This window comes from Peromyscus eremicus, chromosome X (assembly GCF_949786415.1).
Source record: "Peromyscus eremicus chromosome X, PerEre_H2_v1, whole genome shotgun sequence".
In the NCBI taxonomy this organism is placed as follows: Eukaryota; Metazoa; Chordata; class Mammalia; order Rodentia; family Cricetidae; genus Peromyscus; species Peromyscus eremicus.
Window position 1 is genome coordinate 73,993,647 of NC_081439.1, and position 25,819 is coordinate 74,019,465.

Consider the following 25,819-nt stretch of genomic DNA (forward strand, 5'->3'; position numbering starts at 1 on the left):
ACTCAACACCATTAGTATACTGAATCCATTCTTCCAAAGGAGCTGATCTGATCTTTAATGGTGTAAGTATTCTTCTGCATTCTGCATTAGCATTGTCGAATGCCAAGGACTCAGTTAATACTTTTCTTAATTCTTTATCTGATACAGCTCTTGTTATAGCTGTGTTCAGTCTTTGTAAAAAATCAGTGAAGGGTTCGTGCGGTCCCTGAAATATCTTTGTGTATACCTCAGTTGGTTTTCCAGGTTCTGGAATTTTTTCCCAAGCATTTAGAGCTGCTGTACGGCATAGGGATATTGTATGTTCATCATAAATGGCTTGTACATTCCTGTCAGCAAAACATCCCTCACCAAGTATTTGATCTTGGGAGATCACAAAACCTCTGAGTTTACCTTGTTGTTCTAAATTTTTTGCCTCTTCTCTCAACCAGCTTTTCCACTGTAGCTGCTGACTATATTCTAGAACAGCTGAAATCAACTGATGCCAGTCATCTGGGATGATTCTATGTGAGGTAGACCATGAATTTAACAATTGTTTTACGTATGTGGAGTGTATCCCATACGTAACTACTGCTTCCTTTATATTTTTAAAGTCCCTTGTTGAAATTGGTTGTAATGTATATGTATTATATGGCTCGGGGTGTGTGTCATCCGCTGGCTTCTCATGGATGATAACAGGATAAGCCATTGTGTGAGAGCCATTTGGAGATGTTACAACCTCTATGGCCTTGCCCTTCTGCTTATTAGGTCCCTTGTCATGTTTACTGAGAGTTTCTTCTAAGGCCTGCAAACGAGCACCTAGGGTCTGTTCTAGGGAGTGAACCTCCTCTCTGGCAAGGGACTCCAGATTTCTCATGGAATCATAGAAGTTTTTATGTTCCTCAGAAACACATGATTCCATGGACCTTATCTTATCAATTAATGATAATCTTTCTTCCTTATATAGTGTCTGGAGAGTTAGTGTTCTGTCCATTAAATATTCACATTTATTATCAATAAGATCAATTTTTGGTACAAGCCTGTTTTGTAAATCCTGATTAGCAGATTCCAGAGAAAGAATCTTTTTCTCTAAGGTCTCATTGCTATCCATTAAAGCAGATTCCAGAGATAGAATCTTTTTCTGTAAGCCATCATTGTTAGTTTTGAAAGCCTGTAAATCCTGGTTAGCAGATTCCAGAGAGAGAATCTTTTTCTCTAAGGTCTCATTGCTATCCATTAAAGCAGATTCCAGAGATAGAATCTTTTTCTGTAAGCCGTCATTGCTCTCGCTTAAAGCCTGTATCAGTCCCAATAATAACTCATCTTTGTTCTTGTTTTTAAACCAGTGTTTGAACACTGTGTGAATTATTACGATGAATGCCAAAATGGTACAGGCCAGATATGCCTTAGGAAGGTCGTATATTTCCAGGAAGATGTTATTCATCATACAGGCAAAAAGGTTTTCAAATTCTTGTGAGGTAATGTTGTCAGCCATATTACCAGAATTACTCAAAATTTGTCAGTCAATTTTAAGGTGTAAAATTATCAGGTACTTTTACTTACCTTTCGTGGTTTTGGGGGGTGTAGTAGCACTTTTCAGCCACCAGGTGGCGATGGTACAGCTCCAAAGCAGGGCCTGCTGGTGATCTTGGCTGACTGCAGCTCGCTGGAGTCAAGATGGCGGAGCCGAGCCGCAGCTGGCGTGCGTGCACTCAGGAAGCAGGGGAGTGCCTCTTCCACTGGTCTCAGAGCTAAGCTAGGGAGCTGAGACCGGACTAGCTGCTCCCTTTTTCGGGAATGGAACCGTGTAGGTGTTCCCTGGTTATATGGAACTTTGCAGGCGGGTTTAGGTACCCGCTAGCCGGGGAGGAGGCTGAGGGCAGGAGCCACCCAGGCTTTTGGGATTTGCCCCACGTGAGCGCCAGATATTGGTGAAATTATTTAGGCCACTCCACGTAGTTAAAAGGAGATTTATTTAATGGCGTAACTTACAAATTAAGGGATAGGTAGGTCGCGGGGTCTGGGGAAGGTGTATCACAGTCCAGCGGTGTTCTCTGGAGCTCTCCTCTGTCTACCTCCACCATCCAGCGTCCTGGAACCAAGAGAGCGTTCGCCGATCCGGATCTCGGGTCCCCAGGCGCCTCCCTTGGCCCCGCCTTGTAGGCGTGACAGTTGCCGAAGTCTCAATGGGGGTTGGAACTTCCAGAACAAAGCTGGAATGGCTACCCACTACAAAGACCCCCTGAAAGGTCTCCAATAACACCATGGCCCAGATAATCCAACATCCAAACAGCTTCAAGGCAACTGGCTCAAAAAATACAAAATCACAGACTATTCCAGTCAGGACTTAACCATTATCTTGAATTTTCTCAGGATCCCTATAAGAATACAATGCCCTTTATCAACAGGAATTAGCCTAGAAAACTACATCCACATTCCCAAAAAATGGATTATGGATGTTTGTCTTTGTTTAGGTTGTTGGTTACAAATTGTTATTGATCATAGTCAATATCTTTCTAAAAGAAAAAAGGAGGATATGATATGGAAATACAGGATATAGATATGATAGGATAAAAGGGTGGATTATTGAACCTACTTTTAAAGAGCAACTTGTTTAAAATGTTTTAAATTTAAAAGCTAAATGTAAATGTTTTACATTGCTATGGATTTTAGTTTATTGATAGAAGTTTAAACTTAATTTTGTTATACTGTATATATATTTCTACTCTCTTTGGAGGTATTTTGTTTATGTAACTCACTTAAATTGTAATGGATAATCAAGAAATACAGATTAATAATTAGTCATCTATGATAATCAAACTTATAGTCATGTTAAGTTTTCTAGGTATACATAGATATAATTCAATTAGGTAGGTAATCTTCAAACACTTCAAAGACCTACAGAATATGTGATTTAAAATGTTTTAAAAACTTAGACTTTCAGGATAATGAGACGTATCTGCTCCTGGCAGCACCAAGTATGTCAAGGAAGATGATGGTCATCGATGACACATTATATAAAATTTATATGTAATTTTACTATGTTAAAGTTAAAACCTTCCTTTTTTGAAAAGGGGACATGCTAGGGATGTCTTTCTGTATGCTGTGAAATGTGTTGCTGATTGATTGATAAATAAAATGAGGATTGGCCAGTAGCCAGGCAGGAAGTATAGTGTGGGTGGGATAAGCAGAGAGGAGAATTCTGGAAAGTAGAAGGGTGAGTCAGGAGATGCTGCCAGCCGCCGCTGCTATGAGAAGTAAGATGTGAACTGGGAAAAAGTAACAAGCAATGTGGCTAAACATAAATAAGAATTATGGGTTAATTTAAGTGTAAGAGCTAGTCAATATTTAGCCTGAGCTAATGGCCGACCAGTTGCAATTAATATTAAGCCTCAGTGTGATTATTTTATAAGCAAGCCACAGGACTGCGGGTGCCTGGCAGGACCCAAAAACTTCAGCTACATTGATGATACTATAGGCATGTACCACCAGAGTTCTTATTAACTTTTATGTTAATTAGTCCTTATTAACTTATGTGTTAACTAAGGAACAAGAGTTTTGGCCTGTTTGCTATGAAATAATTTAAAATCATAGTTCAACTAATCTGATAGCATGATTTGGAAAATTTTGCGCTTCGCTCATGCTTTATAATAATTAAGATAATAAGAATTTTTCATGCTTTCACCATTTGATAAAAAACTGATTATACACCTATGATATTGATGTCACAATTACACCAGAGATTGTGGATGACTACAACAAAGCAGTCTTTTCCAGAAACAACATGGAAGATGCACATATAAATTTACAGCACTTGTAACAGCATACACATAACCTGTGTAAAATTAAGAGAGACAATTTCACAGCATGTGGGAGTGTGGCATTTTTTAACAGGCTGATAGCTATCATTCATCACAAAGCTTACAGTTGGGTAAGATTGACAGTTACTTTTCTCCTCCAGTAGTATACATAGCACCTTCCAGTAACTGGGAAAGCTAGACAGTATGGATGAAGCTTTCAGGTCTGAACTGATTTGATTTCTCCATGTTCTATAATTTACATAAATGATGACTTCAATAATAGGATTTTACCTTCCATTTCTGGAGAGCAACAAAGATCAATGGCAAAATATTAATATCTCAGTGTCTGGAAACTCACTTACCAACAACTCAAAATCGGGTAACACTTTCCTTACACTATGCTTTTTATTTGTTAGTTGGTAGTGTCTAGTAAGGGTGCTATTACCTAGTTATAGTAAAACATTTAAATTCTTTTTATATATGTGTATGTATATATTTTGTAAAGCTTCTCCATTAGTAGTCTTTCATATGACTTGTTCACAATTTCCTTAGTGTTAGGTATAACCCTGGTACTATTCCATTCTCTACCCTGACATCCCATTCTCTGCCCATTTAATCCTGTCTATATCTTTATCCCTCTGCCCCATTTATATTAAGGTATTCTATCCCCCTCCCTTGAAAGAAGTTTCCTCCCCCATGGCACCTTACTGTGGTGGTATTGTGTTTCCCGAAATATTGTGCACCCTAATAAACTTATCTGGTGTCAGAGACAGAACAGCCACAATATTAAACATAGAGGATAGGCAGTGGTAGCACATGCCTTTAATCCCAGCACTTGGGAGGCAGAGCTAGGCAGAAATCCATGTGTTCAAGGATACAGCCAGGCATGGTGACACACGCATTTAATCCCAGAAAGTGAGTCTTTAATCCCAGGGAGTAGTGGTAGAAAGCAGAAAAGTATATAAGGCGTGAGGAACAGAAACTAGAAGCATTTGGCTGGTTAAGCTTTCAGGCTTCTAGCAGCACAGTTCAGCTGAGAGCCATTCTGAATGAGGACTCAGAGGCATCCAGTCTGAGGAAACAAGATCAGCTGAGAAGTTGGCCAGGTGAGGTTAGCTGTGGCTTGTTCTGGTTCTCTGATCTTCCAGTTCACCCCAAAACCTGGCTCAGGTTTGAATATATTAATAAGACTCTTTAAGATTCATGCTACACCTTACTCATTTCCTAAATTCTGTGGCTATTTCAAATGAAATACATATCTAAATACTCAAGGTTAACATTCACAAATGACAAATAAAGTATAAGTCATTTGTCTTTCTTGGTCTAGGTTACCTCACTCAGAGCAATTGTTTCCAGCTCCATTCATTTATTGCAAATTTCATAATTTATTTTTTCTTTATAGCTGAATAATATTCCACTGTGGAAATTATGGAGTGGCATGAAGGTAAAGAAAATATACAACAACTTTCTGCTTATATTTAAGGCTCCCTCCTCAAGATGAAACCATACCTGGCACTGTAATCAAGTCCAATAGGCTTTAGGGTACAATCTACTAATATACTCTTCTAAAGGGACACTATATTATATGTAGTCCTAATTACTTATTATTATATCCATATACAAGTGCATCTATCAATCATCATCATAGAAGCTTTATTTTCATTAGATATCAGTCAACACAGAGACCCACAACAAAACAAGATGCAAGGATTAAGTGACTGTAGAATGCTTAGGCATAATTGAAACAGCTATAGCAAACATCTGTATTCCAAGGTTTCTACATCATTTCAAAAGAGAGTGTTGTGGTTTTGGTGAGAATGTCCCACAGACACTAATATATTTGAGTGTTTGGTTCCCAGTTGACAGACTACTTGAGAAAGATTAGGAGGTACAGCCTTGTTGGAGGAGATGTGGAACTGAGGTTGGGCCTTGAGGTTTCAAAAGCCCATCCTAGACTCAGTCTTTCTCTCTGTCTGCCTCCTTTCCATGAATCAGCATATATGCTCTCAGCTAATCCTCTAGCTCCCTGCCTGCCAACATGCTCCCCATCATGACGATCATGAAATAGCACTCTAAAACTGTAAACAAATCCCAAAGAAAATGCTTTTCTTTTATAAGCTGTCTTCCTCATAGTGTCTTCACACAATAGAACAGTAAGTAAAATAGGGAGTGAAAAGATTATCAGAGCCAGAGTTTGTGGATGACTGCAACAAAGCAATCTTTTCCAGAAACAACGTGGAAGATGCACATATAAATTTACAGCACTTGTAACAGCATACACATAACCTATGTAAAATTAAGAGAAACAATTTCATAGCATGTGGGAGGGTGGTCACAAAGCCCTAACCCCAGCTGAGGAGCTACTGGCAACTGACAACTGTGGGTACACTCAATGTACGGCTGTTGCATCAGCTTCTCCAGTGAATAGCCAAACACACAACCAGGACGGATTGCTCCAAAAATCAAGAAGACACAAAGTTTGGTAGGTATGGAAAGGAGGGATCAGAGTTCAGGGAGATGGGAAAATATGATCAAATTCACTGTATGAAATTCTTAAAGAATTTTTAAGTATATATTTGAAAACTCACTCTACAATCATTAGTTTTAATATCTAAGGGGTCTTTTATTATATCAATTTTCTGTGATTTTAATATATTTACATTTTATTTTATACCACTTAAGAGACCATCATAGAATAATTTAAAAAATGTTCTCTATTGCCTCTTTAATTTTGCTCAAGTAGGAGTTTTTCTTTTTCTTGGTTAATTCTTTCAATAATTTTATAGAAGCATTTGGTGATTTTAGATATTTACATCATTTTTTCAAAAATCTCTACATACTTAATTATTACAAAATAAGCATATTAAGGGATTGCTTTACTTATGTTTAAGACATGTTTTTTATTAATACAAAATAATTATATGGGATTTAATGTCTATAGAGTTTTAGATATTTTTACAAGCAAAACTATTTTTTTCTATTCCGTAAATTGCACTAATCCTGAAAGATATACACAGTCTCATTCCAATAAAGAAGATTTACTTTAAATTAATATGGTTATTATTAGTAATAAAAGCAGTAACATTTTAATATTAATTATATATTAATATAAACATTTTTCTTAATTTATCTCAATAATCAGTGAGATAAGTTAAATTTGTCAGTGCTGAATTATATATGTACAAAGAATGTAATAACCATGAAAGTAAAGAAATTTGCTAACAAATCAAAGTGGTGGGACTGGGAACCCAAATCTGTCTCTAGAGATTAGCGATCATGATAACTTTTATCTGCTGCCAAGTTTATTCAATTGAAATACTAATCTCAGTATCCATAAGGAATAATAATAACATTTTGGGAGCTCTGCTGTAGAATGTTCTGTATGCTCTGAATTTGTTGCTCTGATTGGCTAATAAATAAAGTGCTGATTGGCCAGTAGCCAGGCAGGAAGTTTAGGCAGGACAAAGAGAGAAGAGAAGGTGGGAAGTAGAAGGCTAAGAGAGGAGACGCTGCCAGCTACCAGCTGCAACTGCCATGAGAAACAAGATGTAAGATACCTGTAAGCCACGAGCCATGTGGCAACTTATAGATTAATAGAAATGGGTTAATTTAAGATATAAGAACTAGATAGCAAGAAGCCTGAGCCATTAGGCCAAACAGTTTAAATAATATAAGCATCTGTATGTTTATTTGAGTCTGAATGGCTGCTGGCCCAGGCGGGACTGGAGATAACTCCAGCTACACAGCCCATAGGGGATAAATGTATTTTAGGAAGTTATTTTAAAAAATATATATTTTCATATATTTTCTCAAATTAACTTTACACAAATATACTTTTGGAAATACATATTTAATAAAGAGGATATTGTATCTGTTACTTTATCAATTTAGTTAGTAATTAACTGCCAGGGGACAAAAGTGACCTTTCCATTCTTCTGTCACCTTATTATTATTCTTTATTGATAATGGTATTTAAGCTGAATAAACTCTGCAGCATCATATAGATGAAACTATTACTGGTAGATTTCTGAAATGTTTTCCATACTAAATAATAAATAAAATGTAGCTATTGGCATTAATAAAATAATACCATAAAAATTTTAGGAAAGGTGATCTTTATTTAATACAAATTACTTTAAAAGTCAAATTAAAAGGACAGGGAATATGACAGAAGAAACAGAGTAATCACAAAGGTGTTCATTGGAATTCAGCCCAATAAATTCTTTTTTTTTAAAGATTTATTTGTTTATTATGTATACAGTATTCTGCCTGCATGTGTCCCTGCAGGCCAGAAGAGGGCACCAGATCTCATTACAGGTGGTTGTGAGCCACCATGTGGTTCCTGGGAATTGAACTCAGGACCTCTGGAAGAGCAGTCAGTGCTCTTAACCGCTGAGCCATCTCTCCAGCCCCATAGCCCAATAAATTCTAAATAAATAAAAGGGAAGAACAACAAGGTAGCAAATTTAACATTTCTACAGAAAGACAAGGTAGATGGAATTAAGCTTTATCAAAGCACATGCTAAAAGTAAACTTAAGGAGAGTGGATTATTAAAATCAGTAGTTATAAAGTTTTTCAATACAGTTAGAATTTTATATCTTTGAGATGTCCTGCATTAATATGGCCCTAGTTTGCTTTCCATTGGCATGATGAACATCATGATCCAAAGTAATTCAGCGAAAGAAATTCTTTATTTTCCTTAAAGCAGCCACTTTACAAAAACAATCTCCATAATCAATGCAATTAAAATGAAAATTCTAGGGTTACTCATCACATATAAAAAAAATCTTAAAAGTTTACATGGAACCATCAGAAACACAAAGCATAGCTAAGGCAAGTATTACTAGGCCTGATTTCAAACTGTAGTACAGATCCATACTAAGAAAATAGCATTGTACAGGCACAAAAACACACATAGATGTCATTAGACAAAAATTGAGGACTCAGATATTATCCCACACAACTACAGATACCTAAATTTTGACAAATATTCCAAAAATATACACTAGAAGGAGGATAGCATGTTCAAAAAATAGTGTTGGCAAACCTGGATATCAACATACAGCAGAATGAAAATAAATTACCTTACACAAAGTGTAAGTCCTAATAATACTCTGAAAGTACTAGGAAAAAAGTCATAAATATGCTTCACTATACAGACACATGTACAGACTTTCTGAAAAAGATACCTGTAGATAGAAAATAAGTCCTATAATACACATACACACAAAAAAATAAAAAATAAAAAACACAGAAAAGCTACTGTATGGAAAAAGACACTGCCAATAGAGTGAAATGCAGACCACAGGATGGAAGAAAATCTTTGTCAATCATAAATATGAAAGATGACTCAAAGAAATATGACAGATGATAGAGTATTTTCTTTAATTTTGTCAAATACAAATAGACTAGCTATTGTACCTGTAATTCCTGCTTGATATGTAATTTTACTATGTTAAAGTTAAAACCTTTCTTTTTGATTAGACAGAAAAGGGGAAGTGCTGTGGGATGTCTTTCTGTATAATGTGAGTATGTGTTGCCTCCATTGGCTAATACATAAAGCTGTTTTGGCCTAGAGCAGCTCAAAGGAAGGTGGGAAATTGAAAGAGAGAGACAGGGAAGAAAAAGGCAGAGTCTGGAGAGATGCCAGCCACCACTGAAGGAGAAGCAAGATGCCAGCAAACTGGTAAGCCACAGAATACATGGCAAAACATAGATTAATAGAAATGGGTTAATTTAAGATATAGTTCTCATATCTTAAATATAATTTAAGATTATATTTTAATTAATTTAAGATATAAGAGCTAGCTAGCAAGAGGCCTGCCATAGACCATCCAGTTCTTAATTAATATAAGCCTCCATGTGTTTACTTGGGTTTGAAAAGCTGCTGGACCAGGAGGGACACAGGAAAACTTCTGACTACATTTGGTCAGAATATATAACACCTAGAAAGCTAACAACTCAATTAAAAATGACCTGCAAAATTTCTCAAAAGAAGAAGAAATATAAATGGCTAATAAATGTTTAAAATCTGTTCAATATTTGTAGTATCAGGTAGAATTCAGATTAAATCAAAGTATTCATCTCATCTCATCAAAATAGCCACCATCAAGAATACTAATGACAAAGGTGAATTCTTACACATCATTCGTTGGATTGTTGACTTATGCACCACTTTGTCAATCTGTCTGGAAGTTTAAAAATAACTACAAATAAAACAGTGATGATTCAGCTCTACCAATTCTGATAGATACACAAAAGACTATATAATAATACAGAAATATCTGTAGATCCATGTTCATTGTTGTTCTATTCATATTATCTAGGAAATGGAAACATCCTAGATGTCTATCAACAGATGAATCAATAATGAAAGACTGGTACATATACAAAATGGTACTTTATAAAGTTGTAAATGAAATTAAATTGTGAAATTCAAAGGTAAACACATGAAACTAAAAACAGTTACACTGAGTGACACAACTCAGACCCCAAAAGAGAAATGTCACATATTCACTCTCATATTTTGATCCTACCTTCAAATCTTTATATTTGTGTATTTAACTTGTAATGTCTGTAGAAACCAGGAAATTAAAAAGGGGATACTGAGATAAATATCTTAAGGGAAGGCAAACAGTAAACCATAGGTAAAATGAAAATACATTAAAAGGGATATTATGGAAAAATAGTGTAAGTATGAATGGAGATAGGGACACTGGAGAAATGAGGATACTTGATGGGGTAGGAAAACCATATGTACAGAAATTTACTCTGATAATGTCCCTCTCCAATGAAATCTCAAAACAGGACCCTAAGAAAGACATGGGGATCGCCCAATGACAGAGAAATGAAATGAGATCTACATGAACAGCCTGGACATGAGTGGGGGTAGTGAAGGGCAAGGGTCGAGGGAAAGAGAGCTTGGGGGAGCGGGAGATACCAGCTGGATCAACAACAGAGAGGGAGAACAAGGAATAGGAGACCATGGTAAATGAAGACCACATGAGAATAGGAAGAAGCAAAGTGCTAGAGAGGCCCACAGAAATCCACAAAGATACCCCCACAACAGACTGCTGGCAATGGTCGAGATACAGCCCGAACTGACCTACTCTGGTGATGGGATGGCCAAACACCCTAATTGTCATGCTAGAAACCTCATCCAACTACTGAGGGATCTGGATGCAGAGATCCAAGACTAGGCCCCGGTGGATCTCTGGGAGTCCAATTAGCGAGAATGAGGAGGGTTTATATGAGCGAGAATTGTTGAGACCAAGGTTGGATAAAGCACACAAAATCTCAATTCTAGGAATAGGATACATCTCTATGGGTTATTGTTTAGAGGAGCCCCCGAAGCCCCTCAAATAATATAGACTATTAGTACTTCCCTTGCTTGCCCACAATAAGCAGATAGCAAATATTTATGCTGGTTGTCTTTTGTCAACTTAGTACACACAGGAGCTATCTCTGTAGAAGGAACCTCAACTGAGAAAATATCTCTACTCAGTTGACCTATAGATAAGTCAGTGGGGCATTTTCTTGATTAATGATTGATGTGGGAGAGCCCACCCCACTGTTAATTTCATGCCTTGCCTATTGGTCCTGGGCTGTATAAGAAAGCAAGCTGAACAAGACATGCAAAGAAAACCAGAAATCACTTTTACTCCATGGCATTTGCATATGTTCCAGATTGAGTTCCTTTCCTGAAGGCCACAAATGATTGAATATGATCAGAATGTATGAGCTAAATACAATGCTATTGGTGAAGACACCACACATATTTGTTTCAGTACATACAGAAACCAATCATGAACTAACAAGGAAATCTCCTCTCAGATGGTTAGATTTCATGGTGCTGAACTGTTATGCTGACCATTAGAAGAGCAAAGGCATCAATGGTTTTACTAAGTACAAAACTCTACATGTTGCAATGTAGAGTTGTTGTCATTTTGTTAAGTGATCACATTGTCAAGATTCTATTTAAATGTTGATGTCTATATACATAGATGTAGGGTGTTCACAGCTGTGCTCAGAGAAGTTTGTTTATGCAATAGGTAGCTGTTCATACATAGTCTGATAACACGTTGACGTTCTCAGAGTACATGATTGTGAGAGCTCAACAATAAGTAGAAGAGCAATGTTAACCCCCTGCTTGCAAAGCTAAAGAAATATCAAGGAAGAATGTGCAGAATTACAGAATAAGGACAGTTTCTGTGAAAGTGAAATGCTGTCATCTGGACATGACATGGACATTGCACTAATAAACTCATAGTGACTATGATTACCTGAATAACACCCATAAAAGATCAGTCCAGTCAAAGTTCCAGGATAGATATAATACTGACTCACAAAGCCTACCAACAGCTAAGGAGCTTTGACATTGAGTAGCTGCTAGGGAAGGTGTGGGAGCCCGTTCTCGGGTTCCTCGTGGCTTTACCCAGCAGGTCCACATAGAGGATGATTAGACCACGGGCCTGAGTGCAGGTGTCTGAGATGGTCTGCACTTGGCTGTGCTGGGGGAAGAGGTCTTTTGCTTCACCCCTTGGCGTCTCTATAAAAACCCTGGGGCAGAGGCAGTCGGGGCCCGTTGGAATAGGTTCCAGGCCTTCTCGAGGCTATCCTTTATTTTCTATCTGTTTATCTCCGCGATATTCTCTGCAATAAATCCTTCTATCTAATATTTCCTGCTGCTCGCACTCAAGAAAACTCTGGGGAACTGTGGGGGTGGTTGGGTAAACGCCCCACAGAATGGCGTATATATTGAGAGGCAGGGGTTTTATCCTCGAGAGAAAAAGGAAAGCAGACTGGAAGGATGTCCGATGCTGCAACGAAATTCTCTTCTGTCAAAATTTTCTATCTTCTATCCCTTTCTCAATTTCTATCTGTGAAAAATAAGTATAAGGCATAGGGTAGTAAAATAGTGTAGGAAAAACTTAGAAGTGTAAGATTGTGTAGGAAAAAATAAGTAAGGCAACTAGACAGAAAAACTCCTCAATTTTCTAACTTTGGGGGCTATAAATGCAAACTGGGAAAAAAAAAAACTTACTTTGGGCTTTTTGGGTAGTAAAAAAGCTCCTCTTTAAGCTTATGGGGAAGAAAAAGTTTCCTATGGAAGCTTTTGACCTGGGGACAGCTGAAATGCTAAGTCCAAGCGGCAGGAGAAAGTGTTTTCTTCCTGAGGCAAAAATGGGGGTGTAAAAGGCCAAAAAGTTTAAAGTTGGGAAGTTTTGGGAAAAGTTGGTCTTTCTCCTGGGGGGGGGGATCTCTTAATTAAAAGCTTTTCTTGGAAAATTTTTTGGGGAAAATCTCTCTAAAAAGCCTTCATCTTTCTCAAAGGCTCTTAAACTTGAAAACTAAAGCCTTTAACTTTTTCAGAAGGACAAAAATTAGAATGGGGACCACCTATGATTAGCTCAAAGGGAAAACAACAAACCTCTTAAGACAGCAAAACCTAAGTTCTCTTTCAAGCTTTAAAAATCCTCCCTGCAATGCAGGAGGCAGGGACAAGTTCCTAAAAACCTCTTCTAAGCTCTGTCTCTTCAAGCAAGTAAAAGACAGTGGGTCAGAGTACCCTGAGGGAAACACTTGGGAGAGTGTGGGTAAAGAGCTACAGAGCCCAAAAGGGCAGGAAACTTTACCTGAGAAAAGCAAAAAAGCCAAGCTTTTCAGTTACAGCCGAGCTGAGGCATCAAGGGTTTTGTTTGTGAGTGAGCATTTCAGAATGAAAAGGTGCTCCTAAATCAAAGATCCCCTGAAGCATTGTATCCTTGCTTCTGACCAAAAACCCAGAGGCGACTGGCCAGCGTCTCTGAGTTGGAGTACATTTCGGGGATACTAGGGTTCCTGCAGTTGTAAACTTCCTGGAGCACAGAGCTGAGGCAGGAAGGTGCAGGACCCAGGGGAAGATTGCTAATGAACAACCAAAACTAAAGCCAGTGGGAACAGCACAGTTGTCTGCTTTCCTACAAGTCCCAGGTTGATAGGTCCACAGCTGAAAAAAATCTGAGAAAAAAGCTTTTCTATCAAAGTAAGGACCTTTCTGGGAAAACAGTAAAGCTGAACTGTGTCTGAAGCAGTTGTGCTGCTGAGTCAGAACGCTGTCTGGGGAAAGGGCCCAGCCAGGGAAGAACAGAACTATCCAGGAGTAAAGCTTTCTTTTCTGTCAGAGAAAGCACCTCTTTGAGAAAAGCTTTGTTTCAACTCTCTCCGATGAGATGAGGGAGTATAGCCCTAAGGGGTGATTGCCTCTGGCATAAGCTCTGTCCTTGAGCACCCAGACAAGCACAACCCACTGGGGGACTGGGCCGGGTGAAGGCCTAATGAAACAAAACGCCTGTCTTAATGGGAGTTTAGAAATGGCAAAAACCTCCCTTGTTAGATTTTTCAGTCTGTACGCAAACCACACAGACCCCCGAAAACAAACGGACAAAAAGCCCCTACCTTCAATAGCAGGGAAAGCCACCACTGTAGTGTTGGAAACTGTTTCTGGGGTAGAGGGGATAAACTGAGACCAAACTCGGAACTGTCTGGGAGAAAGACTCTGAAGAAACAGAAAAGGGACATAATCCTCCCCAGAAAATATGTGACCTGAAAAAGCTGCTAGAATTTGAGGCAGATTCGGGGGGAGAGAAAAAAGCCCCTACCTCCAAAAGCAGCTAGCAGAGGTACAGAGCCATAGACAGATACCTGAAGCTCTGCATCTTCGGGGGAAGGAACAAGCAAATTGAGAATAAAATCAGTGGGAGAAAATCTCTGAAAGAGCTACAGAAAAGCTGTTGTAAATGATCTTGTTTTTCACTGACTGGCTAAGGCAAACACAAGCCCCGAGGAAAGTTGCTATCAGAAATTGTCCACCTCAATGCTGGCTAACGAGGCAGGTGCGGTTCTGATTTGGGGGCCAGTGTCTGATGAAGGAGAAACACCTGTTAAAGCCAGTTGAGAGAATAGGAATCTCCCAATGTCCCATAGCTGAAAATGTAAAATACTTGTTCAAATCTCCTGTTGCAAAAGCAAAAAACTTTGTTCAAACCCCGGGCAAGAATTTGTAAGCAAGTCTGTTAAAGAGAACCAGTTGACTCTCAGACCCAAAAGGAACTATGGGAAATGACTGATTTAAGGGACTGATATTATTATGGACTGATATAAGGGAAATGCATTCTGGGAAAGGTAGTTTTTCCTCTAAAGATGGCGACATTGCCCTGAAACACTTTTGTCAGCTCGAAAATACGTTCATGGTAAACTTAAAATACAGCTTTTAAAAGAATAAGGAGGAAAATCGTCTAAGAGTTTAAGTGTCAGTTCCAATGAAACATTAAAAGGATACGGAACTAGGTGCTTCGCGGTTTGGGGCTCCGTTGGTTAAATGCCTTATTTACCCTAATAGCTGTACAAAGTTTTTGCTGTTGTTGGATGACAAAAAGCTACCTATAAGAGCAAACAAGCCACTTTAAAATCGTTAAGAAAACAAGGGAAAGCAGTTTATACACTGAACGTTGTCTTAGATATGAAGGAAACTTATGTGAAATTAAAAATTCTTTACGTCTTGAACAAACAGCCTGCAATGAGTGATTCCTATGCAAATCTAATTAAGGGGATAAGAAACAGGCATTCAAAAAAGAAATGACTGCTTTATAGATGGGAAACAAACTTCAGAAAAATCTGTCTTACAAAAGAGTTGCTTCACCTGAAAGTTCCTTGTAAGGAATCAATGCTAAATATTACAGCTGCTAATAACATCAGGAGTTAAAGCTAATGAAATAAATACTAAATCCTGAAAATGCTTTTTCTCAGAGTAAGCTAATGAAGGATATGTTTCATGAAAGAACATCTATGTTCTTGACTCCTTTGAATAGTAAGTTTTGGTGAAAATATTGGAACTAACAACAACCAAGTCAAAATGTTTCAACAAATTGAAGACGCTATTTCACAAAAGAAAGCTGCCATGCTTTGTGGGCCATATTAGAGCTCACTCCAATCTTCCTGGTCCTTTAGCTGAGGGTAATGCGAAATGGAAAGATCCCTGCTCGGGATTATAGAAGGGTCCCGATCCTGTGTTAATATGGGGTCGAGGACATGTTTTTTCACAAGAGGAGAATGAAGCTCGGTGGTTACCGGAGCATCTGGTAAGGAGCGTGGAACTAAGGAAGGGTCAGCTCCAATGACATTCCTATAAAGGAACCAGAATGAAAGTGGCTCGATTAGTGTTTCTGGTGTTTTGTCACTGGTTGATGCAGGCAGTGAGGAAACAGAGTTCAGAGCTGTGCTGCTTTTGGCTTTACTAACGCCTTTAGAAAAATACTTTATATCACCTAATAGCTGTGCGGTATTTGGCAAAGACCTTACAGCAGCTAAATACGGTAATTTCACCCCCAGTGTGAAGTGAAGTTTTTCCGTAGAACAAACCAAAAGTACTGCTATAACAGAAACGTTTGTCTGAATTGAAGCACTTAGGGGACTATTATGAATTTGGGTGAAGGGACAGCCTCTAGTTAAAAACCATCTACCACTGACAGTGCATCTCTGCCGGTCTGGAATGGCTGAGAGAACTGGCAACTTTGGAGTGTGGCATCATCCGGGAAAGTTACAGTCCCCTAGCAACAACTATCACAATTCTAACAACAACACTCACTAAATCCCAGTGTTTTATAACGAAGCTGACTATAAACTCTAAACTTTAGAAATGATGTACGTACTTCCTGTCTAGTTAAGAATCTTTCTAATAGAGATAGTGATAATACGAAGTAAGAAGTAGAAAAAGATGAAAATAAGATATGTAAGTTTGTAGAAATTATTCTGTCTCATTAGATCTGTGTTGAGAAATCTTTAGGTGTTTGCTAAGTTAAATATATGCTAATGGTATCCCTGTATAAGTTTGTAAAATAGATCTATAGAGTTCCTTTAAGAATATAAGCTTGCAAAAAATATCTAAGGTAGTCTTAAGACATGTAGTAATAAGTTTAAATAAGAAATAAGATGAATGAATATAATAAGAAATATATTTGCTAAAGTAGTTCTATAGTTTCCTTAAGGAGTATAAATAAGTAGATGTTAATGTTATGAGTTTGTAAAAATGTGTAAATGTTGAATGTGAGTCTAAATGCTTTGCAAGGCAAAAGGTTATATGTGAGTTTGTAAAAAAAAGTGTATATGTTAAGTGAGTCTATGCTTGTGTATATGATGAAAAAACCTGAGATAAAGAAGTTAGTGTCCTAGCAGACTGCAAAGCAGGCAGTCTGAGCGGTTTTCAAAAGCTCCAAAAGCCGCTAAGAAACTAAGAATGGCAGACGCCAGAACCAGCACAACAAGGCATCCGCAGCTGAGATCCGTGGAAAATCTTCGCAACACAGAAAAACCTGAGCTAACACCAAAAACGGTGCGGTTTAGACTACTACTGTACCTAAAAAGGTCTCTGGCTTGAGAATAAGTTCAGAAACGCTTGTTTAAACAAAAATTGTTAACTGCAAAAAGTTTTGGTTGAAAAACGTCTCTTCATATTTGGAAGTGAAAGCCTGATACTAGAATTTATTTCTTGTTTGAACTTTTTGAACTTAAAATGAGATAAAATTACAAAAAGATTTTGGTTATGGATTTCTCATATTTGGAAGGCTAGTACCAGAATTTATCATTTGAATTTTGGGACTTAAGAAATGAAATGAACAATAGAGATTTCATGTAATGGGACAATTTTGAGTTTACTTATAGTGATGACCTAGGAACTGTTTTCTGGAATTGGATTAAAAATGGAACTGTTTAAATGAAGAAATTTATTATTTCTACCTAGAATCAAGATGCAGTTTTGTGTATGCATATATGCTTTATTAATTGGTGATTCATGAATTGTTTGTGGAACTGTTTATGTAAAAATGAAATTACTTACAGAACTGGTTTTGTGTTACAAATGGAACTGTTTAAATGGAAAAGTTTGGGTTTTCTAACTAGGCTTGAGATTTTGCTTAAATTATAAAGAAAAGGGGGAGAGTTAATATTCCTTAGTCTAATTTCAAAAGTTGTTTGAGTGGATTAATGTCATGTTTTTGTTAGTAAGAAATGCAAATGGGGTATACTAAGAGACTACTTTTAAAGTGTGTAAAGAGTTTTTTATTAAGAAACTGCTTTTGGATGTTTTGCTAAAAGTTTTCAAAGTGTTCATGGTTAGATTGAAAATAATGCTTTTCAATATGGGTTTGTAGGAATTGTATAAGTTTGGGTTCCTCTAACTAGGTTTGAGATTTTGTTTAAAAAATTATAAAGAAAAGGAGGAGTTATGAGATTGAATTATGTTTGCAGAAACCTATTGATATTAATGCACCCTGGTTTTGTGGAGTTAAGGAAATATTTAAATTTGATGTGAATACATTGAAGTTTTTCCTATGTTCTGTTAGCAAGAAAATTCAAATGATTGAGTTAAAGTTGTAGGACAGAGAAAATTGTTAACTATATATAGCACCATATATGCTAATTCAAATGGCTAAGAGTTTGCTTTGTGTTGTAAGACTGAGAGAATTGTGACTATGTATAGCAATGTTTATGTTAACCTGTTAATGGTAATGATGAAGCTAAGGGATTCTTTAAGTTTGTAGTTGCCTTAAGAGTTTTTGGCTTAGAAAGGGCTTGAGGCAGCTAAGACTGCTGTAGTCACCTTGGACCTAATTCAAAAGAGAAATGCCATCTTTATCATCCTCTACTCCCATATTGGGAGGTATAACATCTATGGAGATTGCTGTAAGCCATTAATAGTTATATATATATATATATATATATATATATATATATTAAGAAAGGGGGACCTGTGGGAGCCCGTTCTCGGGTTCCTCGTGGCTTTACCCAGCAGGTCCACATAGAGGATGATTAGACCACGGGCCTGAGTGCAGGTGTCTGAGATGGTCTGCACTTGGCTGTGCTGGGGGAGGAGGTCTTTTGCTCCACCCCTTGGCGTCTCTATAAAATCCCTGGGGCAGAGGCAGTCGGGGACCATTGGAATAGGTTCCAGGCCTTCTCGAGGCTATCCTTTATTTTCTATCTGTTTATCTCCGCGATATTCTCTGCAATAAATCCTTCTATCTAATATTTCCTGCTGCTCGCACTCAAGAAAACTCTGGGGAACTGTGGGGGTGGTTGGGTAAACGCCCCACAGGAAGGAAGAATCATTTTCCCTTGGGGGTGTGGCCACTGGTAGGTTTCCTATATTCCCATGGATAATCTTATATCAGTGAGTTTACAAGCAGCACTAATGTGATTCAGTAGTTTATAAATGACAATAATAATAATAAATGGATTTTAATTTGCATTGCCCTACAAAGAAGGACAATGTTACAACTAGATGTCATATGTTACCCAAAAAAATAAAACTTCCAGTTAGTTACTACTTTTTGAGTTGTTGACCAAAAGAGTCCCATCGTCTTCCATTCAAACATTACAGAACATTGCCAATGTTCTTGGTTACCCTCCAGCACTTAATGGTAAAATGTAATTACTAAAGACACAACATACTTAAGTAATAGAACATACAGAAATTTACATGGAACTCACCTTGAAGTTTCATCCCTACTGGATAATTTTCATAGTGCTGAAAAGTTCTATGAATGCTACCAGAGGAGGAAAGTTATCACTTTTTATTGGATTTAATTGACAGTGTCAGGTATGGATAATAACTCCTGGAGTAAGCTTTAAATCCAATAAAAAAATGTTACTAGCTACACCCATAATATTCATCACACTATTGTACCAATTGACATATCTTGTCAGGTAGGTCATTATTGTAGCTTGCAGGATTCACACCTAGATAATATTAGACAGGTCATTTTTTTATACTTTTTTGTAAACATTGCTTTTGCTGTCTGTTGGATGTTCTAATTCTTCTTTCCCAATCTCAGGATTTTCTATGATTTTGATCTACTCTGCTTTCTTCATTGCTCCCTCTCTGTCTCTTGGTACCATTACAATGATCTATGAAAAATGCAGTTTGGTTGAAAATCAGTTGAAAGACCTCCAATCAATTAAAAATTTCATAATTATATGTAGTATTTAGATTCTTCACTGAACAAAGATACTGGCAAGTCATGCTACTTATAATGCAATGACTCAAGCCTTTTTGATAGGAATAGATTGCTAACAACCTAAATTTCAAAGCTTGTAGAAAGACATTCTCAGACCTAGTAATAAAAATGCTGCAGTGAAAAAAAGAATCCTAGCCATGTGAAATGAAAATCATGTGAGGATTGGGACTCTTTTAACAAGCTCCCCAGGTTGATTCAAGGACAGGGTCAGTTTTGAGAACTACTATTTTATAGTCATTCTCCAGAAACCCTATCATGGTCTTCATAAATTTCCAAACTAAAGGATGCCTTTGAGGGACTGTTATAAAGAAAGCTATACACAGTGGGCCCTTGCTCATTTGTGGTTTAGAGTTGAACTAGTTAATCAACTTTCTTACATGTAGCTTAAGGATGCACCTTGTCTGCCAAGTGGTCTACAAGCAGTGAAAGAGAAAAGAAAAGAAATGCCATATTGAGAAGCGCACCATCTGTATACACACTTTGTTCCCCATCACAGGTGGAGTTCATAGAAACAGTCGTTTTTCCATTTTCGGAGAGTTAACTCTCTTTCTATGTTGAACACTGATAGAGATACAATGAAAATGAACATTGCATATAGAAATAATTCACAAGAACAAAAAGGAATCTTGTAACAATATCAAGAGAGTGTGGAGAACGATTCAGAAAACAAAAGTGTTATTTGCATCTGAGACTAAAGGCAAGACAAAAAGTGAATGTGATAAAGAAAAACAACTGCAAAATATATTTTATGCAAGTAATGTAAAACTCATTCTAAAGTGTGCTTAGTCATCTTTTAAAATATTTTGCTATTGAAGAATATAAAAATTATCTAAATTTTAATCATGATGATTAACTAGGAATTTTCAACTGTCATATCTCCACAGAAACTTGAAATGAGATGACACTCTCGATGGACAAGAATGACTTTTTGGAGGTTCAGGAGTCAAGAAAAGAAGTTACAGTGGGTATTCTTGGCAAAATATGTAATATTAAGGGTGTGGGGTACAACTTCATTTTACTTGTAACAAACTTTACCAAAGGTGGCAAAACTCTGTGCCATCAGAGATACCACTCCTCTCCTATGCCATATTCAAGATTTCTCACAAAGGGGAAAACAAGTGTCATGAATACTAAGTTACCACCAACCATGTAGGGCACTACTATTCATAAGTTTCATTTCTCAATCAACAAAAATCACCAAGGCTGATATCATCATACCTAAATGGGGATGCTAAGAATAGTCAAGTGCATAGTAGCAGGAATTTTGATTTAGAACTCAACCTAATCAATGATCATCCTATTTCTCAAAGAGTGTCATGAGCTATTGGTATGTTTTTCCTCTGAGCTATTTCCCCAATTACCCACAAGCAACACCAATAGTCCCTGTGCCTCACTCTCTGCTTTGTGTGACCATTTCCCCTGTACATTTGCATGAATGTTAAGGGAAAGCCAGACAGTGAGAGAGACAGAGGTGGGAGAGAAGAAAAGGGGGGTAGAGGAAGGGAAGGAGAGAGAGAAATGGGAAGAATATGTGTGGATGTGGATGTATGTAACACACATGCCATAACACACATAAGGAATTTAGAGAACAGAAGTTTTTTCTGTCCGTCCACTGTGTGTGTCTCTCCCATGGAGCTCAGATTATAAGGCTTGACAAGTACCTTTACCCACTTAGGCATCTGACCTTCCCAAACTGTATTTTGTGGCACCATCTTGGGGTAAAAAATGAAAGACTATTAGTCCTACCCTGATTTTGAAATACTGAGAGGGAGTAAACAATCCTAGGAATTCTCTCCTAGAAGAGAGAGGTACAGAGCAAGATAATCTACTGTAAGTGTTTTAACCCAAACTCAAAACATCTATGCAGGCTAATGAGTTTTTTCTTGTTTGTTTGTCTCTTATTGATAGTTTTGTTTTTTTTTATCTCTATAGTAGTAACTAAAGATGAGAATATACATTTTTTTTTCAGATGTGAAGACAATCATCAAACACTTCAAGGAATATAAAAAACCCAATGATATAACTCTGTCAAATGAATGTAGTAATATTCTAGTTGTTGATTTCAAAGAACTAGAGGTGGAGAAATAATACAGAACAGTGTTTTGAAGTCGTTTAATGAGTTATAACGGAAGACAGACTACTCAAAATAATCAGGAAATCAATATATGGATAAATAGAAAGCCCAAGACAATAGATCATAAAATAGAAATAAATAGAACTAGGAGACAGAGAATATTGAAAAAGAAAGAGGAAAACTGTAGTACAAATCATTACTGGCAGACTTGATCAAATAGAATAATTTTAAAACAAGTCATTTGGAATTATCCAGTCATACAAGAAAGAAACAATAACAACAAAAATAACAAACAAAACAAAAACAGAAGACAACATAAGCATTCTATGCAATTTATGATACTCAATGAAGAAACTAACACATGGAGCCGGAGAGAAGGCTCAGCAATTAATAGTGCTTTCCGTTCTTGTATAAGACCTGGGTTAGGTTTCTAGTGCCCGTACCATGGCTTACAACCAACTATACCTCTAGTTCAAGGGAATCCAACAACTTCTACAGATTGCTTCATGTTCCACACATCACATGTGATACATATATTTCATTCAGGCACTCATATACATATAAAACAAAAATATTTTTTAAAGAAACAAATATGTAGAATGTAGAATTATAAAAATGGAGAGAGAAAAAAATGTATAAGAAAGCTTCTTTGAAATATTTTATTTTTTTAATGTACATTGGCATGAGGGTTTCAGATCTCCTGGAATTGGAATTACAGGCAGTTATGAGCTGCCATGTGGGTACTAGAAACTGAACCCAGGTCTTCTGGAAGAGTAACCAGTGCTCTTAAACCTTGAGCCATCTCTCCATCTCTGAGAAAGCTCCTTATTTTTATTATTATTTTTCATTAATTTTACATACTGACCACAGTTTCCCCTCCCTCCTCTTCTCCCATTCCATCCCCCCACCTCCTATCTACTCCCCAGCTCCCATCCATTCATCCACCATCTCCCTTCAGAAAGAGAAAGGCCTCCCATGGGAGTCAACAAAGGGAGAAAGCTTCTTTAAAGACATACTGTTTAAAACTTCCTAATAGTGGGGAAATATGGAAACACAGGGTTCTGGAGCATAAAAGTCTACAAAAAATATTCACCTAAAAACAAACTAATCAAAATGTCAAAATATAATAGCAAAAAACACACTGAAACCATGAAATAGATAAGAGATTTATCCTATACTAGAGAGCATATACAATTCTCTCATTGAGTTTCCCATAAGGTTATGAGAGTCTATCTTATACACGTACAGAGTGCTGGGGAAAAGCAAACAAACTACTAGTATTCTTTGAGTCTGATGTTTACCTTATACGCTTTTGTAGTTGCTGGAGAAGGTCAGTCATTAGGGGTCAACTTTGAGGTTCTCTAGCTGAGTCTCATTTCCTTTTTATATTTGGATTTTTGTCTGTGGATGGTATAATTAGCCATATCATGCTCAAGTCATCTCTACTATGATGGACTACACCCACAAACTACATCAAGATTCCATAAGGCTACTGAGGCCAGACAATGTATAACAGGATCATATTTCTTACAAGGTAGTCCAAAGAGACCACTGTATGAAACTGTGAACATGAAACCCAAATTAGACTTTGGAAATATGGAGCCCATGGAATGTACATTAAGGAAACTGTATATATGGAAGAGAGTAGCCCAAGAAAGAGGTAACATGTGCTATAGGCAGAAGAAATAGAGGGATAGGACTACTTAATGCTACTGGAGACAAATGATTTTATGATGCATGTCAGAGGGTGGAAATGGAGCTTCAAGCTTGATGTTTATCCTGCTATGTTTTCAGTTTTGTTTTGGTGTAGTCTTTCCTTGTCCCCATTCCTACTGTTTGGAGTGGGAATATTTGTGTGTGTGTGTGTGTATGTGTGTATATGTAACCTTTTGTTTTAATTGCACAGAGACTGCAGTTAGACGATTGGTTTAAGTCTGAAAAAAAAAGAAAAAAGATACTTAGAGTTTGGCATTTTCAGGTATCTTGGGAGTATTAGAGAGTATAGGGAGTTTTAGAATTGGAACAAATGTGGTTTACATCATGAAATGTCCATGAACGTATGGGGACTAAGAGGGGAATGTAATTTGAATATTAAGTGCCTTCATTTGCTCACGAGTTTGAACACTTGATCTCTTGATGTCGGTAGTGTTTTAGAATATTGTGGACAGTTTTGGAAAGAGTCTTGCTAGAGGAGCTGGGCCACTACAGGCTATCCCCTGCTCCTGTCCCTGCTTTGCCTCTTCACTGTGTGATCAGTCACCTCACACTCAAGCCACTCTGCATCCACCAAAATGATAGACTTTTACCCATGAACTATAGAACAAAACAAATATTTCTCCTCTTCAGTTGCATCCTGTTAGATATTTATTTGGTAACAGCAATAAGAAAAAGCTACTAATACAACAGCTAAACAGTAATAACTTACCTAGAAAAAAATGTCCTTCAGAAATAAAGGCTGTCACAAAAACAAAAAAACAATATATATATATATATATATATATATATATATATATATATATATATACACATCACTACTGGGACTGCTTTACAAAACATGCCAAGCCTCTTCACGCTGAAATGATGAGACACTAATTAGTAACACAAAAACATATGTAAGTATAAACTTCCAAGTAAAGGTAATTTTACAGTAAAATTCAGAATACTCTAATTCTGTATCAGTAACTTGTAATTAAATGTAACATACTCTTGAAGTTAAAAGACAAAAGTATTAAAAATAACTGCATTACCCAAAACTTTTCAATGACATGAAATATCAAAAACATACATTAATCAAAACCATCAGATTTCAGCTAGTAAAATTCTAAACTTATTTCATATCATCAATATTCAAAGTTATTATCACCTTGAACCAGACCATTGGAGCACAAAGATGTTTCTCTCAAGGTTTATGGTCACTATACAGATAAAACTTCTATATCTTTGCAGCTAGGAGACAAACAAAAATAGATTGGAAATGGAATTGAAACTCAACTACTAAAGAAGAAAAATAATTCAAATCCCAACAATGACCATAAGAGAGCAGGAAAGGAAGGGGGAATTATAAATCAGTAATAACAAGTTAATTCTCCCCTTATCAATAATTAAATATAAATGGTAAAATTTTCTAATAAAAATACATGTTACTGGATGTAAGGAAAAGAATAAAAAAACAATTACATAATAATTACATCAAACTTACTTCAAGTTTAAGGATACATTTAGGGTAAAAATGAGGGAATAGAGGCAAAGATATCTAATGAAAATAAAAAGAACAAAAGCATGAGTTACTTATACCAAAGAATGAAAAGAGTTCCTATTAGAAAAATTTAGGAGACAGGAGAGATAGTGTGTTGTTGGAGTTTTCCTGCCTGGCCCACAGTCAAGACAAATCTCTCTCACCTGCCAGTCCCACAGGCGCTCAGACCCAACCAAGTAAACACAGAGACTTATATTGCTTACAAACCGTATGGCTGTGGCAGGCTTTTTGTTAACTGTTCTTACAGCTTAAATTAATCTATTTCTATAAATCTATACCTTGCCACGTGGCTCATGGCTTACCTGCATCTTCACATGCTGTTTGTCATCAAGGTGGCTGGCAGTGTCTCTGACTCAGCCTTCCACTTCCCAGCTTTTTTCTCCTCCTTGTCCCGCCTATACTTCCTCCTGCCTGACTACTGGCCAATCAGTATTTTATTTACCAACCAATCAGAGCAACACATTTGCCATACAGAACATCCCCCAGCAATAGTGGAGTAGCTAATGGTGCTTGTTGTTCTTGCAGAGTACCTGGGTTCAATTCCCAGTACCAACATGATATCTCCTAAGTATCTATGACCCCATTTCCAAAGGATCTGACTTCATCTGATGTCTGTAGAAATCATAGATGCATGTGGAACGTACTAAGAAAAGACACATA